This window comes from Myotis davidii, unplaced genomic scaffold (genome assembly GCF_000327345.1).
Source record: "Myotis davidii unplaced genomic scaffold, ASM32734v1 scaffold2737, whole genome shotgun sequence".
NCBI lineage: Eukaryota > Metazoa > Chordata > Mammalia > Chiroptera > Vespertilionidae > Myotis > Myotis davidii.
The window spans coordinates 152,147-164,279 of record NW_006288248.1 but is presented as its reverse complement, the minus strand read 5'-3'; the positions used below and the strand labels follow the sequence as shown (position 1 = coordinate 164,279).

General features: G+C 56.1%; 1 long non-coding RNA gene across 1 annotated transcript in view; it reads left to right on the top strand.

Annotated features, from left to right (window-relative positions):
- Positions 1 to 11,206: 11,206 nt before the first annotated feature.
- Positions 11,207 to 12,133, top strand: part of LOC107182528 — a 2,936-nt gene continuing 2,009 nt past the window's right edge. Inside the window, exon 1 of the long non-coding RNA XR_001513242.1 lies at positions 11,207 to 11,631. This is a non-coding gene — a long non-coding RNA (uncharacterized LOC107182528). The remainder of the gene's footprint in view (positions 11,632 to 12,133) is intronic.

The following is a 12,133-nucleotide window of genomic DNA, read 5'->3' as shown; positions in this document are numbered from 1 at the left end:
AGGCGCAGTGGGGCCAGTGCCAGGCTCTCCGTGCCTCCCTCCGCTTTCCCGGCGACAGTGTCCCCAGGGGCCCTGTCTGTGAGCCGTCGGCCTGGACTCCCATAGCCAGAAGGAGTTGCCCAGAGGTGCAGAGGGAGTGAGCATCGAGTTTGAGGTTTCCTGAGGGAGAGGCCCTGGAACCCACGTCGGAGAAGGCTGGGGCGCTCTGTCCTCTGCCCCAGACCAGGCACATCTCTGTAAGACCAACCTAAAGCTGGTCATGGAAGTGCAGACAAACTGCGGGAAGGATCCCGAGAATTTACAGCACAAATGGGGGGAGGCGGGTCAGGGTGACTCTCCCTCCTGGCATCTGATGAGGCAGGACCCTCACAGTCAGCGTCACCCCAAGCCCCCTGCGGGGAAAGCGGGCGCCGAGGGGCCGGGCGCGCCATTGGAAGAGACTCAGAGTTGGAGAGAAGCCTCCCCACACACTTGCGCGCTCTGCACACACCCTCCCAGGAACCCTTTCCGACGACTTGCCTGGAATTATAATAATTACGCCGAGGGGAAGGGGGAGACCCAGCGAGCCCAAGTACATCTAATCCGATAATAATTTTTCTCTTCGAGATTGTTCAAGAGTGGGGGCGCCCGGGGTGGGAACTACGGTCCAGGCGCAGCCAGGCGGGGCGGAGCGGAACGGTCGATGGGGCGGGTCCGGGGGCTTGGAGCTCAGGGGCCCCCAGAGCGCGGGCTGCGCCGAGCGTGCCTCGGACGCGGGGACACTGACGCTTGCGCCACCAGCCGTGGGGGAAGCCAGGGAGCGCGTCCAGAGGGCCCGCGGCCGCCAGCTCCCTCGCTGGCTTCTAATTAGAACCGCCGCTGCATTCCTGGGCGCAGGAGGAAGCGCCTTCACCCTCGCCCTGCTCTCGTAAAGAAGGGCCCTGTCCCCAGCCTCACGCACTGAGAGCTTTGTCCTGTTGGGCCCGCGGGACCGTAGCCTTGCCCCCCACAACAAACGCGTGTCACTCCTTTCACCTGAGCCATGTGTGTTCTGTCTAAATGGACCCTAACCTGGTCTTCTCCAGATCAACTCAGGGGGTCCTCTCCCCAGGAGCTACTACTAGGCACCCACCCAAGCAAGAGTGCAGGGCAGCCTGTGGCCCCAGAGGGTAGGGGTGTCATGGAACCCCACTTTGTTTGCACACTCAGTGATTCTCTATTTCCTGAGAAGAAGTGAATCTGATGGACACAACCTCAGGGCTCCTGGGGACCATCGATTTCCCCTCCTCCTCTCTGCTCCCAGGCCAGCTGGATACCGGAGGGGTGCTGTCTCCCCACAGGGCACACAAGCAGAACAGAGAAGGGCTCATGGAAAGATGGGGGTTACAGCAGGAAAAGCCTCTATCTTCAGCCCCACCTGTCCCAAGCTCCCACAGGTAGCTCCTTTCTTCTCCTGCCCACCGCCCACAAGGGGGCCTGAGGGACCCTCCCTTTATAACTTCTCACCTTCACGCCCAGCCTCCCTAATTGGCTGTTCTGTTTCACCCTTCCTGCCCCAAAGGAAGTTACTATCCCATTCCTTCTCCCCACCCCAGCAGCTCACATATAAAAGTGAAAGTGATGGGGACTTCCTCACCTGAGAAATAGCCAGGAAACAGCCCAAGTCAGGAGTAATTAGGCTTTTGAAGTTGGTGTGGCTCTTGGTGGCAGGGTGGAGGGAGAGGAGGAGGGAAAGGAGCAGCAGCAGCCTGTGGGGACCTGAAGGACACAGGCTCCTCAGGACCATCTCAGAGTGTTGTTCAATGCCTGAGGCCCAAGGTCCAAAGGTGAAATGGCTCTGAGAGCTGCGGAGCCCTGCAGGAGCATGTGCTCCTGGGTAACAAGTGAAGGTGGGAGCCCAGAGAAGGGAGGGGTCTGGGCACCTGACACCCTTGGCCAGTGCTCCCTCCCCGCACCAGGCTGCGTTCCTAAAGAGTCAGAGTTAAGTGGCGGCCCCCTGGGAACACAGGAGAGGCATCGAGTCTAGGGGACACAGAGCCCTGTAGAAAGCGCCCCACTCCCGTGGGCAAGGTGATCCCTGTTGTGCTTTGGGCGCCTTCCTTCCACTTCCCACCCCCCAGTAGCATAGCCCATCTGCTGCCTCCATCCTCACCCTCCTGCCCTCCAGGCCAATCCCACACCTTACTTCTCAGAGCTACTGCCCTGATTTCACCTGCACAGGCAGCCTGCCCCCTGTTCCCTGTAGGACCCCCTTCCAGCTGCCTGGCCCCTCACTAGCCCCTGCTGGACTGCAGGCTCCCCGGCACAGAGGCCATGCCTTGGAGCAGATGTCCCCCCAGCTAAGCAGTGCAGTGAGGCTGAGTCCAGCCTGCTCCCACTCTTCGGCCAGCACAAAGGCTGGGATGTGCTCCCTGCCTCTCCCTCCTCTCCAGTCTCTCATCTTCCTCCCCAGACCCCGCTAAGCCCTGCCACACCTGGGCATGTAGGCACCAACCAAGAGCATGTGTCCAGCCCTCCTGCTCCTTCTAGCCCCCAAAGAAGGCCATCACCTGCCCTCACCTTCTAAAACCTCCTCTGTGGTGGCCCTCCCTCATACTGGCCCCACAGGCTCCTCTCATTCTGATGGTGAGACATAGGCCTCCCTCAGTGGGCCCCACTGTTTATGGGGTGAATATGCGTGTTGAGTTCAGGAGCAGGTGAAGGAGAGTTGTAGAGGCATTGCCCAGGACCCTCAGCCTCACAGCATGGGCAAGAGGAGGAGAAGGAGGGGGAGGAGAGGAGGAGAAGGACTGAGCAAGACTCAGGCTTCTTAGACAGGCAGGGCCAAGTGGGCAAGATTCCGGACCTGCCCTGCCTCTGTGAGCTGCATCCAATGTGCCTTCCTAGGGTGGCCCTGCCCCCTGTCTCTCTCCAATCCTCTCTCTCTCTCTCTCTCTCTCTCTCTCTCTCTCTCTCTCTCTCTCCCCACACCTCTGTCTGTCTCTGCACCCCTGAGGCTGGTGATGGTCGTAGCTAGCTTATAAAACTAGAGAAATCCCGGCGCCAGCTGACACCCCCAGTGTTGCAGGACCCTGGGGCACTAGGAACAGTGTTCTGCACAGAACCACGAACGGACATCCTTGTCCTGAGGGGCAATGTCAGAAATGGCCACAGACAGAATCTATATGGTCAGAACACTGGTTCATACAACTACCAAGTCTGCTCTCCATCACCTTGACCCCTCACAAACACACTGACATCTGACCCTCTGACTTAGCCACCCAAACACTCAGGCCTCTATCTGGGGTCTGGGTGTGGCAGCTCCTCCCAGATGGGCTGCCCTCCATTTTGCTGGGCTTGTTATCAATTTTTATGAAGTGGTTTTCTGTTTTATTTGCATAAACTTGCTAGAATCCTTTGTGTCAGGAGAACAGGATGGATACATGTAGAAGGAGCAGTCTCAGAGAGGCTGCAAATTATACTCTTCATGGTGGGTACCCTGTGCAAGTCTCCAGCCTCAGGATGGGAAGCACCTGGTCCTGCCCTGCAGGTGTGGCCCAGGACAGAAAGCAAGGCCGGGATGTACCACCTGTCCATGGAAAGGTCGGTTATACGGAGAGTGTAGTCCACAGGTTGTCCATGAAGAAACAAGAACAGAAATTAAGAATACATGGGTGAGGCCCTAGCTGGTTTGGCTCAGTGGAGAGAGTGTCAGCCTATGGACTGAAAGGTCCCGGGTTCAATTCTGGTCAAGGGCACATGCGCGGGTTGTGGGCTCGATCCCCAATAGGGGGCATGCAGGAGGCATCCAATCAATGATTCTCTCTCATCATTGATGTTTCTTCCTCTCCCTTCCTCTCTCTCTAAAATTCAATAAAAATATTTTTAAAAAATACGTGTGTGGGGCCGCCAGTGTGGCTTAGTGGTTGAACATCTCCACCCATGAACCAGGAGGTCACAGTTTGATTCCCCTCAGGGCACATGCCCAGGTTTCCAGCTCAATCCCCAGTAGGGGGCATGCAGGAAGCAGCTGATGATCATTGAGATTTCTATCTCTCTCCTTTTTCCTTCCTTTCTCTGAAATCAATAAAAACATATTTTTTTAAAAAAAATGTGCATGGGTCCTGGCAGTGCCTGCACTGCCGCATTTTTAGGTATTTTATAATGGATTAAGAGTTTAAAAAGAAAAGTCAAAATACAGCTGTTCTCTAGCGAGTTTGAAAAGCATCTGTCTGCCTGGAGTCCGGAGTCCCCTGCAGCAGGCAGCCCAAAGGACAAACACCCTTTTGCTTCACCACCCGGTACTGCATTTGGATTTTTGAACCAAATGTGAGGCCATGTATTTGCCCTATTTAAGGGTGGTTGGAGGACTGAGAAGTGTTTGGAGCCCACGCTGCTGTGTGGGGTCTGAGAGGTGGGGGCCAGGAGGTGGGTGTTGGCTCCAAGTAGGAAAGGCTCCCTGATTCTGAGAGCAATCCCGGTGCTGGTGCGTGGGAGGTGGTGGGCTGCCCATCCTGGAGGCATGGAAAGGGACAGCCTGGTGCCGCATGGGCCCATGGACACCTGGTGTTCACCACTGCAGCTGACAGCCCTCCTGGTCATTTCCCTAAACTCCACCAGTGCAGTCTGCAGTTTGAGTAGCTTGTTTGTTCAACAGCTGGTGTCAGACATGCACTATACTGAGCGGATCTTGCAGAGAAGCCCCAGCACAAAGAGCAGAGACAGCCTGCCTGCGCACCCACGCTGGGTTGGATGTGAACTGACTGGGTTGGATGTGAACTGACTGGGGAAAGAGACCACAGTCGGGCTGCCTGCGCCCAGTTCAATCTCCCTCTCTTTGTGAAATTGTCACAGGACTGTCCCTGCATCACCGCTGTGAAATCCCATGAGGGGATTCATTCTTCCTCCCTTTGCACCCTTTACCCCTGAAATTGCTGGTAAGATTTTGTTGAATGAACAAATGAGTGAATGAACCAGTAGAATCTTTCCCATGAAAAACAAGCCATATGAGGTGGCCTGAAGTGAGGGACATGAGGACATAGCTGAATGTTTTTACAGCACCCTCTGAGTTCCCCATTCTGGGGCCGGGTGCCCATGACTCATTGGGGAGCGCTACCTCGATCTCCCTCCAAGCCTCCACAGGTGACACCCTGGAGGTGTTTAATGCTTTGGCGCTTCCACATTCCTTCCCAGACAAAAACGTGCCGCCGCTGCCGCCCAGGGAAGCGGGCAAATGCTTGGCCGCAGGCACTCGAGCTTCTGCCCACCTGCTGGGACTTGCTCAAAGTATGTGTCAGTAATGCTTTCTGGCCTGGTGGGTCGGGAGTGCTGGGAGGGCTACAGGCAGGGTCATGCACTGGGCAGGGAGGGGTGGGTCCTGGGACCCCTCTCCCATTGGCCCTCCCCAAAGAGAACGTGCTCAAGCTCTGAGGGCAGGGTCTTCCAAGTGGAAGAGAGAGAGAGGAGGCATGCTGCCTTCCCTGGGGTCCCTTTGGTGTGTAGAACCTGGAGGTTCTCCCTCAGGCAGGTCTGCACCCATCGGGGAGCCTCGGTTCCTTGTGGCTCTTGAACAGTTCCACCCAGAGGAGCAGAGCCCGTCCATCAAGCCAGGCAGCCATCAATCCTCAGGGCAACCAGCCCACACTTGGGGCCTCAGATCTCAGGACAGGACCCTCTTACTCCTGTGGAAAGGCTCTGATCTTAGAAGACAGCAATTCCGACAGGACAGCTGCTCTGGAGGCCTCGTGTGTCATCAAGGAGGAGACCCCTGGACAAACCAGAACCCTTCTTGCCAGAGACCCCACAGGGTGGACAGCAGAGGCCACTGGACCTCCTTGTTCTCCTGGGACCTAGGCAGAGCTCAGTGCCCACTCTGTGCCTGCTCTGTGCTCTCAAAGGACAAGAGAAGGCATGGCTTTGCCGTCTGGGAGAGGCGCCTCATGGCCCAGACATGGGAGGGCATGCAGAAAGGTGGAGAGCCTCATTGGGATAAGAAAGCAGACAGCAGGGCTGGACCACAGGGTGCTTCCTGGAAGAGGTGGCCTAATGATGTGGGATTGAATGTGCCCTAGGGACGCCAAGATATAAGGGCACACGTCCCCACTGCTCACCTCCCTCTGGGAGCCTCAGATAGAACGTGGCCCACATCCTGCCCTGCAGGCCCAGCAGAGGCCCCACCTACAGAGCTCGCAAAATGCTCACCTGAGATCCTGCCGCCCATCCAGACCCGCCTGGACAGTGCACAGGGCCAGCCTCTCTGACTGGGAATTTATGCCTCTGCCCAGCCTCTTCTGTCCTCTGGCCCCACCACAAAATCATGGTAAAGTCCACACGGTGAAGGCCATCAGCCAGACTGGGTTCTGGACAGCCTGCCCCCCTGCATGTCACAGCCAGTGCCGCCTCTATTCCAAGTAAGACAGTCTGGCAAGGCGCCCAGCCTCTGCAGTGTCGTCTTCAACAGGAGTGAGCGAGGAAGGAGGAAAACCACCAGTGCTAGCGCGGCCGTGGTTCACGTGGCCCCAGTCACAAGTGGAACCAAGCCTAGGGGCCACTTTGCACGTGGTGTGTTCTGGGCTGAAGGTGACACCCACCACCTTGGAAAAAAGACAAGTCTGCCATCTCACTGACTTAATACTGCGGGTTCTTTTCATTTCACTCACACATTTTTCCTGGTTGTAAAAACTGCACGGAGCAGTTCAAGGCTTGCCTTGTCCATTGAGCATTTTTGGAATCTCTGGGCCTTCTGAGTGATGGTGAGAGCAGTTACTCAGGTCTGTGGTGTGGATGTGATATGTCTGACTGTGGGCCCTTTCTGCTGTGTGGACACTCCTGCAGGGAGGGTCTCTCCTGAGCTGGGATCCAGGGTAAAGGCTCAGATCTCAGGGGGGCGGGAGGAGGAAGAGTGAAACATCTGGGGGTGCATTCAGTGTAGGCTTGAGAGGCTTGTGGGACATCGGGGTGTGATGTCCAGCTGGGCAGCTAAAATTCTGCTAATGTGTGGGTCCCTCCTGGGATGCCATCCTGCACCTCAGGGTTGGCAGAGGAAGGGAAATGCAAGGGTAAATCACGTGGCCAGGAGCAGGTAGAGGAAATGGGTGAAGCGAGGGCAGGTGGCCATCAGTCCTCTCCCCAGGATGGGCAGGCCCTCATGTCCCTGTTGTTCCCAGGACCACAGTCCTTTTGTAGCAAAGGCCATGAGGAGGAGGAAAGACATGGTACCCCTGAGGTAGGGTCAAGACCTTGCGGTGACCTGGATTAAAAAGGGGTAATAGATTTCAGGGTCCCACCGCCAGTGCTCACCTGGACACTGTCACTACTCCTGTGAGTGACCCCAATTTGCGTTTTTGTGCAGTGCATAAGGGGCTCAGGGGAGACTGGAGGATCAACCTGCCGCCCAGGCTCTAGGGGAGAGCTCAGCATGGGCTCCGGGGTTGACTCCCAAGAGCCCCTCTCATTACTGCTGGACAGTCTCCAGTTTGTCTCCTCAGGCTGGGGAGCAGGCTGTCACTTCCCCTCAGGCATCGCCCCTCCCATGACATGGCTTCGGAACATTCACCACTGGCTCCGCCTCCTCCTTTTGGTGCCTCTGAACGGACACCTGGGCTGGGTCCTGGTCACCTGCTCATTTCTGGTTCTGGGTCACTGGGCTGGAGGGAAGTGAATGGTGCCTCGCGGAGATGGATGGGGCTGTAGTGGGTAAGGGCTCATGTCCTGTCCCACTCCTGACCGGAGTCAGATGCTGCCTTCCTGGGTCTGACTGAGGTGGCATTGGACATCCCCAGAAGCCTTGGGGTCCGGAAGCAGAAACCAGAGGGAAACCTGGCTGCCAGACCCAAGGGTTTGGACTTGAAGAGGCCTCTCAAGGGGTCTCCTTGCCAACAGGGAGGCATTGCAACCTCACACTCAGAGCTGGACACACCCTCAGTTACCCAGAATCAGAACCCCTGTCCTAGGGCAAGTTTCTGACTCAGCAGGTTCAGGGAACTCGAGTTTCTAACAGGTCCTGTGCTGTGCATGCTTCAAGTCAGGGTCACCCTGGGAGGACCCAGCTCTCACCCAGCCACCTGGTGTGTCAGATGGGGAAACCAAAGCACAAAAGGTTCCCTAGCTGCAGGCAAAGTCAACCAGCCAGGGGACAGACAGGGGCCACCACACAGGTTCCCCCTTGATGACGATTCCATGATGGAAATGGGCCACATGAGTGTAGTGATGGCTGGTGGGTTTTGTTTACTAATATGATGTACACCATACTGATTGTCTGGACTACATGTCCATGTCCTCCAAATCCACATGTTGGAGCTCTGACCCCCAATGTGATGTTAGGAGATAGGATCACTGTCCTTAGAGAAGAGGAACTCCTCTCTGCCAGATGAGGACATAGTGAGAAGGCAGCTATCTGTTGGCCAGTGTCTTCCTCTGAGCCATGGCCTCCCTGTACAGAGGGTCCTGGGAACCACCTCCATAGTTTGTGCAGATGGAAGGGAGTCACAGTGTGAGCCGGGCTGAGGTGACAGTGACAAGGCAGGTGGGCCAAGTAAGGGGTTGGGCAGTGGCTAACTGCAGGCAGAGGCCCAAGCAATGCCAGGGGTTTGGAAGGAAGCAATAACCACCCTCTGAGAGAGAAGGGCACCGGGCTGCGGGGAGAGGTGGTGCTGGCTGAGGTGAAGAGCTGGAAGAGCTATCTAAAGACCTTGGTGACTGGCTGGTGAAAGCAGCAGTGGCATGGACCCTCAAGCTGCACATGGAAGGCCTATCAGCCCATGAGGTTCTGTCTCAAGGTCTGAGAGAGAAGCACCCTGTGAGCCGAGGAGGAGTCAGGGTACACCAGTCTACACTGTGTAACAAGTGATCAGATCAGTGCTTCAGGTGGCACCCATTCATTAGTTCAGGTCAGAAGCTGGGTAGTTTGTCTGGGTTTCTTGCTCTGGGTCTCATGATGCCAAAATCAAAGTGGCCAGTCTGGGAAGAACATGCTCCCAACCTCATCTAGCCATCAAACTCAGGCCCTTGTTGGTGAGTGGATCCAGTCTCCAGGTACTGGCAGCTGTCGGTCTTGTGGTTTGTAGCTCCTAGGGGCCACTTTCTGGCCCCTCCATCTCGGAGCCTTAGCAGCTCCAGAGGGCGCTGACTTCACCCCCAGCTGGAGGTTGTGCTGTGAAAACAACTCGTGGTGGACCCTGATTGACATCCGCTCTCCACCACAGGTCCTGCTGATACAGCTATTGTGATCTGCTGTCATTCACAGTCGGGGCAGCAGGGTGGGGGCTCTTGGGGCCACAGTAGAGTCTAGGCTCAGTGGGTGGTGAGGCAGGAGGAGCCACGCCCTGCCTTCCCACAGCACGCAACCCCCCACAAACACTCGGAGTAGCCTCAGTGCCAGCCCCTGGGACAGGAGATGGCGTCTCTCTTTGCACCCACCACGGACCGCAGTTGGGCTCACCTTCAACTATGAACCCGGTGGCAAACTGCAGCACCGTTGGCAGTTTCTGAGCCAGATTCACCAGGAGAAAGCAGACACTTTCATCTCAGATGATGGTGGAGCCAGAGAGTACAGAATGCATTGGCACTCTCAGCCCAGGCGTCGGCTCAACAAAGAGACACGCTCGCTCCCGAATCACAGCCTTGTGCTGCGGCTGCAGTCAGTCTGCTGCTTCCCCATAACTGTGTCTTCTCTTGATTCAAGATGAATTCTACCACCCATTCCTACGCTGTGTCCACTTCCCCTCATGCTCACATCTTGTATAAGGGGCACGTTTGTCAGGTGGAAAGCCCGTCCTGTGCAGTGCCACTAGCCACACATGGCGGACATCACCAGTCTCTGTGGATGTTTTTTTCCTACCCCATCCCATTCTGTGCTGCCTCTAGTCCTTAGGAGAGGCCAGTACATGGCAGTCCCAGGAGACTGAGCCCCAGACAGCCACTGCTGCAGGTGGAGGCTCTTCCCCACCTTCCCATCCAGCCCTCAGCCCCGCCCAGAGCCTCCCACTTCCGCCAGGAAGTGTGTAGGGGGAGGGAGTTATAGACTCTGGTTTCCAAGTATTGATTGCCTAGGGCAGTGGTCGGCAAACTCATTAGTCAACAGAGCCAAATATCAACAGTACAACGATTGAAATTTCTTTTGAGAACCAAATTTTTTAAACTTAAACTATATAGGTAGGTACATTGTTATTAACTTAATTAGGGTACTCCTAAGGCTTAGGAAGAGCCACACTCAAGGGGCCAAAGAGTCACATGTGGCTCGTGAGCCGCAGTTTGCCAACCACGGGCCTAGGGACATCTACTTTCTCTTCGGTAAGAAATCTGGGTCCTGGGTGTGTGCAGTGTGGATGCTTTCCCAGCTTTATTGAGATTCAGGTGACACATGGCATTGTGTGAGGTTCAGGTGTACAGTGCAAAGATTTGATAATGTAGATGTTGTGAAATGATACGCTCACATAAGGTTAGTGAACGTATTTGGATTTTTTATATGATTTTTTAATGGTTCAATTTATCCTTTAAGACCTAGCCAACATTTGGTGGCCCAATTAGCCCTCTTGGCCCTCTCCTGCCCTCCTCCTGCTCAACATCCCCTGCCCTTGTAGAAAGGGACACCCCCAACCTCCCCTCCGCCTCCCCACGCTCTATCCTCTGCTCTCAGTCTTCCTCAGACAGGGTCTGCATTGCCCAGACCCCCTTAGTCACCCGGTTCTTGAGCAGAAAAACCTTCCTGGAAGTAATTCAAGAAATTAAAAGGGTGGGAGAGGGATCCTGCTAGGGTTGGTGGAGGCTGGAGCAGCTGGAGCGGCATCTGGGCTGGCGGCCATTGGCATCCTGGCCTCACTCAGGGAGGTGACGAGCCCGGGCCTGCCCAGAGGAGAGCCCGGAGGAGGCAGGTGGGAGCTGATTTAGCACCCCCAGAAATGAACTTGGGAGAGGCTATTAACTTGAGAGACCCTCTCTGCTTCCCCTAGAGCAGAGTCCTGGGGTGTGAAGGAAGCAGGATGGGTCCAATCTTTCTGCCCTGGCCTTGGCTTGCAGGCAAGAAGGAAGATGGGAAGGACCAAGGTGGTGCAGGCTCTGTGGGAGGTGTGGGAGCTGTGGGGTTCTGGGGTGAGTGCCTTGCCCCTCCTGTACCCCCACACAGAATACATCCTGGCCTCACATCTGGCAGGGGCCAGCACCTGCCAGCAAAGACAGAGAGATGGAGTCATCTTGTCTTTCTGTCTGAGACTCTAAGTCAACATCGACATGAATTTTCCTTCTAGTGAGAGATGGGCTCCCCGACAGGAGGCCTGTGGAAGCTGCTGAAGAAGCCGGAGCCACCGTGGCTCCTCTTCCCACCTGGCTTCCTGATGGACAGTCAGCCAGCCACACGGTTCCCAGGGCCTCTACACCTGCATCTCGCCATCACTGCAGAGGGTGTCACCCCCAGCCCTGGTGCTGTGGTTTCAGGTCAATCCCACTAGTGCCCAGTGCGGGTGGGCATGCATCCTGGTGGATGTGCCACAAGAGGATTTTGGTCCCTAGTCCTTGGTGTGGAGCCCCAGCACCTGCTTCTTACCAGGTGGGGTCAGAAGTGGGGACACCAAGCTTCAGAAACAGACGCAAACCTCAGTCTGGGGCAGGAAGAGCCATTCACACACAGAGTCTACACAGGCTGCACAGTCCCTGGGGCCGGGACAAGGCATCTGGTAGGTGGGTGTCGTAAAAACTGACTGAGTGGACTGGACAGGAAGTGGAGGTTGTGAGGAGAACCAGGGCTCTGGGCACTGCACATTCTCTTTATGGTTCTCTGTTTCCAAGTGGCCAAGAGAGGCAGGGGGTGTGCAGGTTAGCTACAGACTATCTCCCACCACTGCCTCCTCTTGTGCACCCATCCCTGCCCTGTCCTGGAGCCAGGCCAGGCCCACTTCTCAGCCTGGAAGCTTACCCTAACCAACTGATTGCTTCCGAGGGCAGAGACAGCTGACCTCAGTGCATCCTGCCATCTGTCCACTTGATCCTTGCTTATCCATCAGGAAGCCAAGTACCAGGTTGACATAGGGGTCTCGGAGGAATAGTGGAGACAGCCCATCCGTGCAGGGCAAGGGTGCAGGAGAGCCAGGAGCAGGTTACAGGGCGCTTCCAAGAGAAGACCAAACAGTAAAGTGAGAGCAGAGGGCTAGCCTTTCCGAAAACTTTGGGATCCTGGGACTAT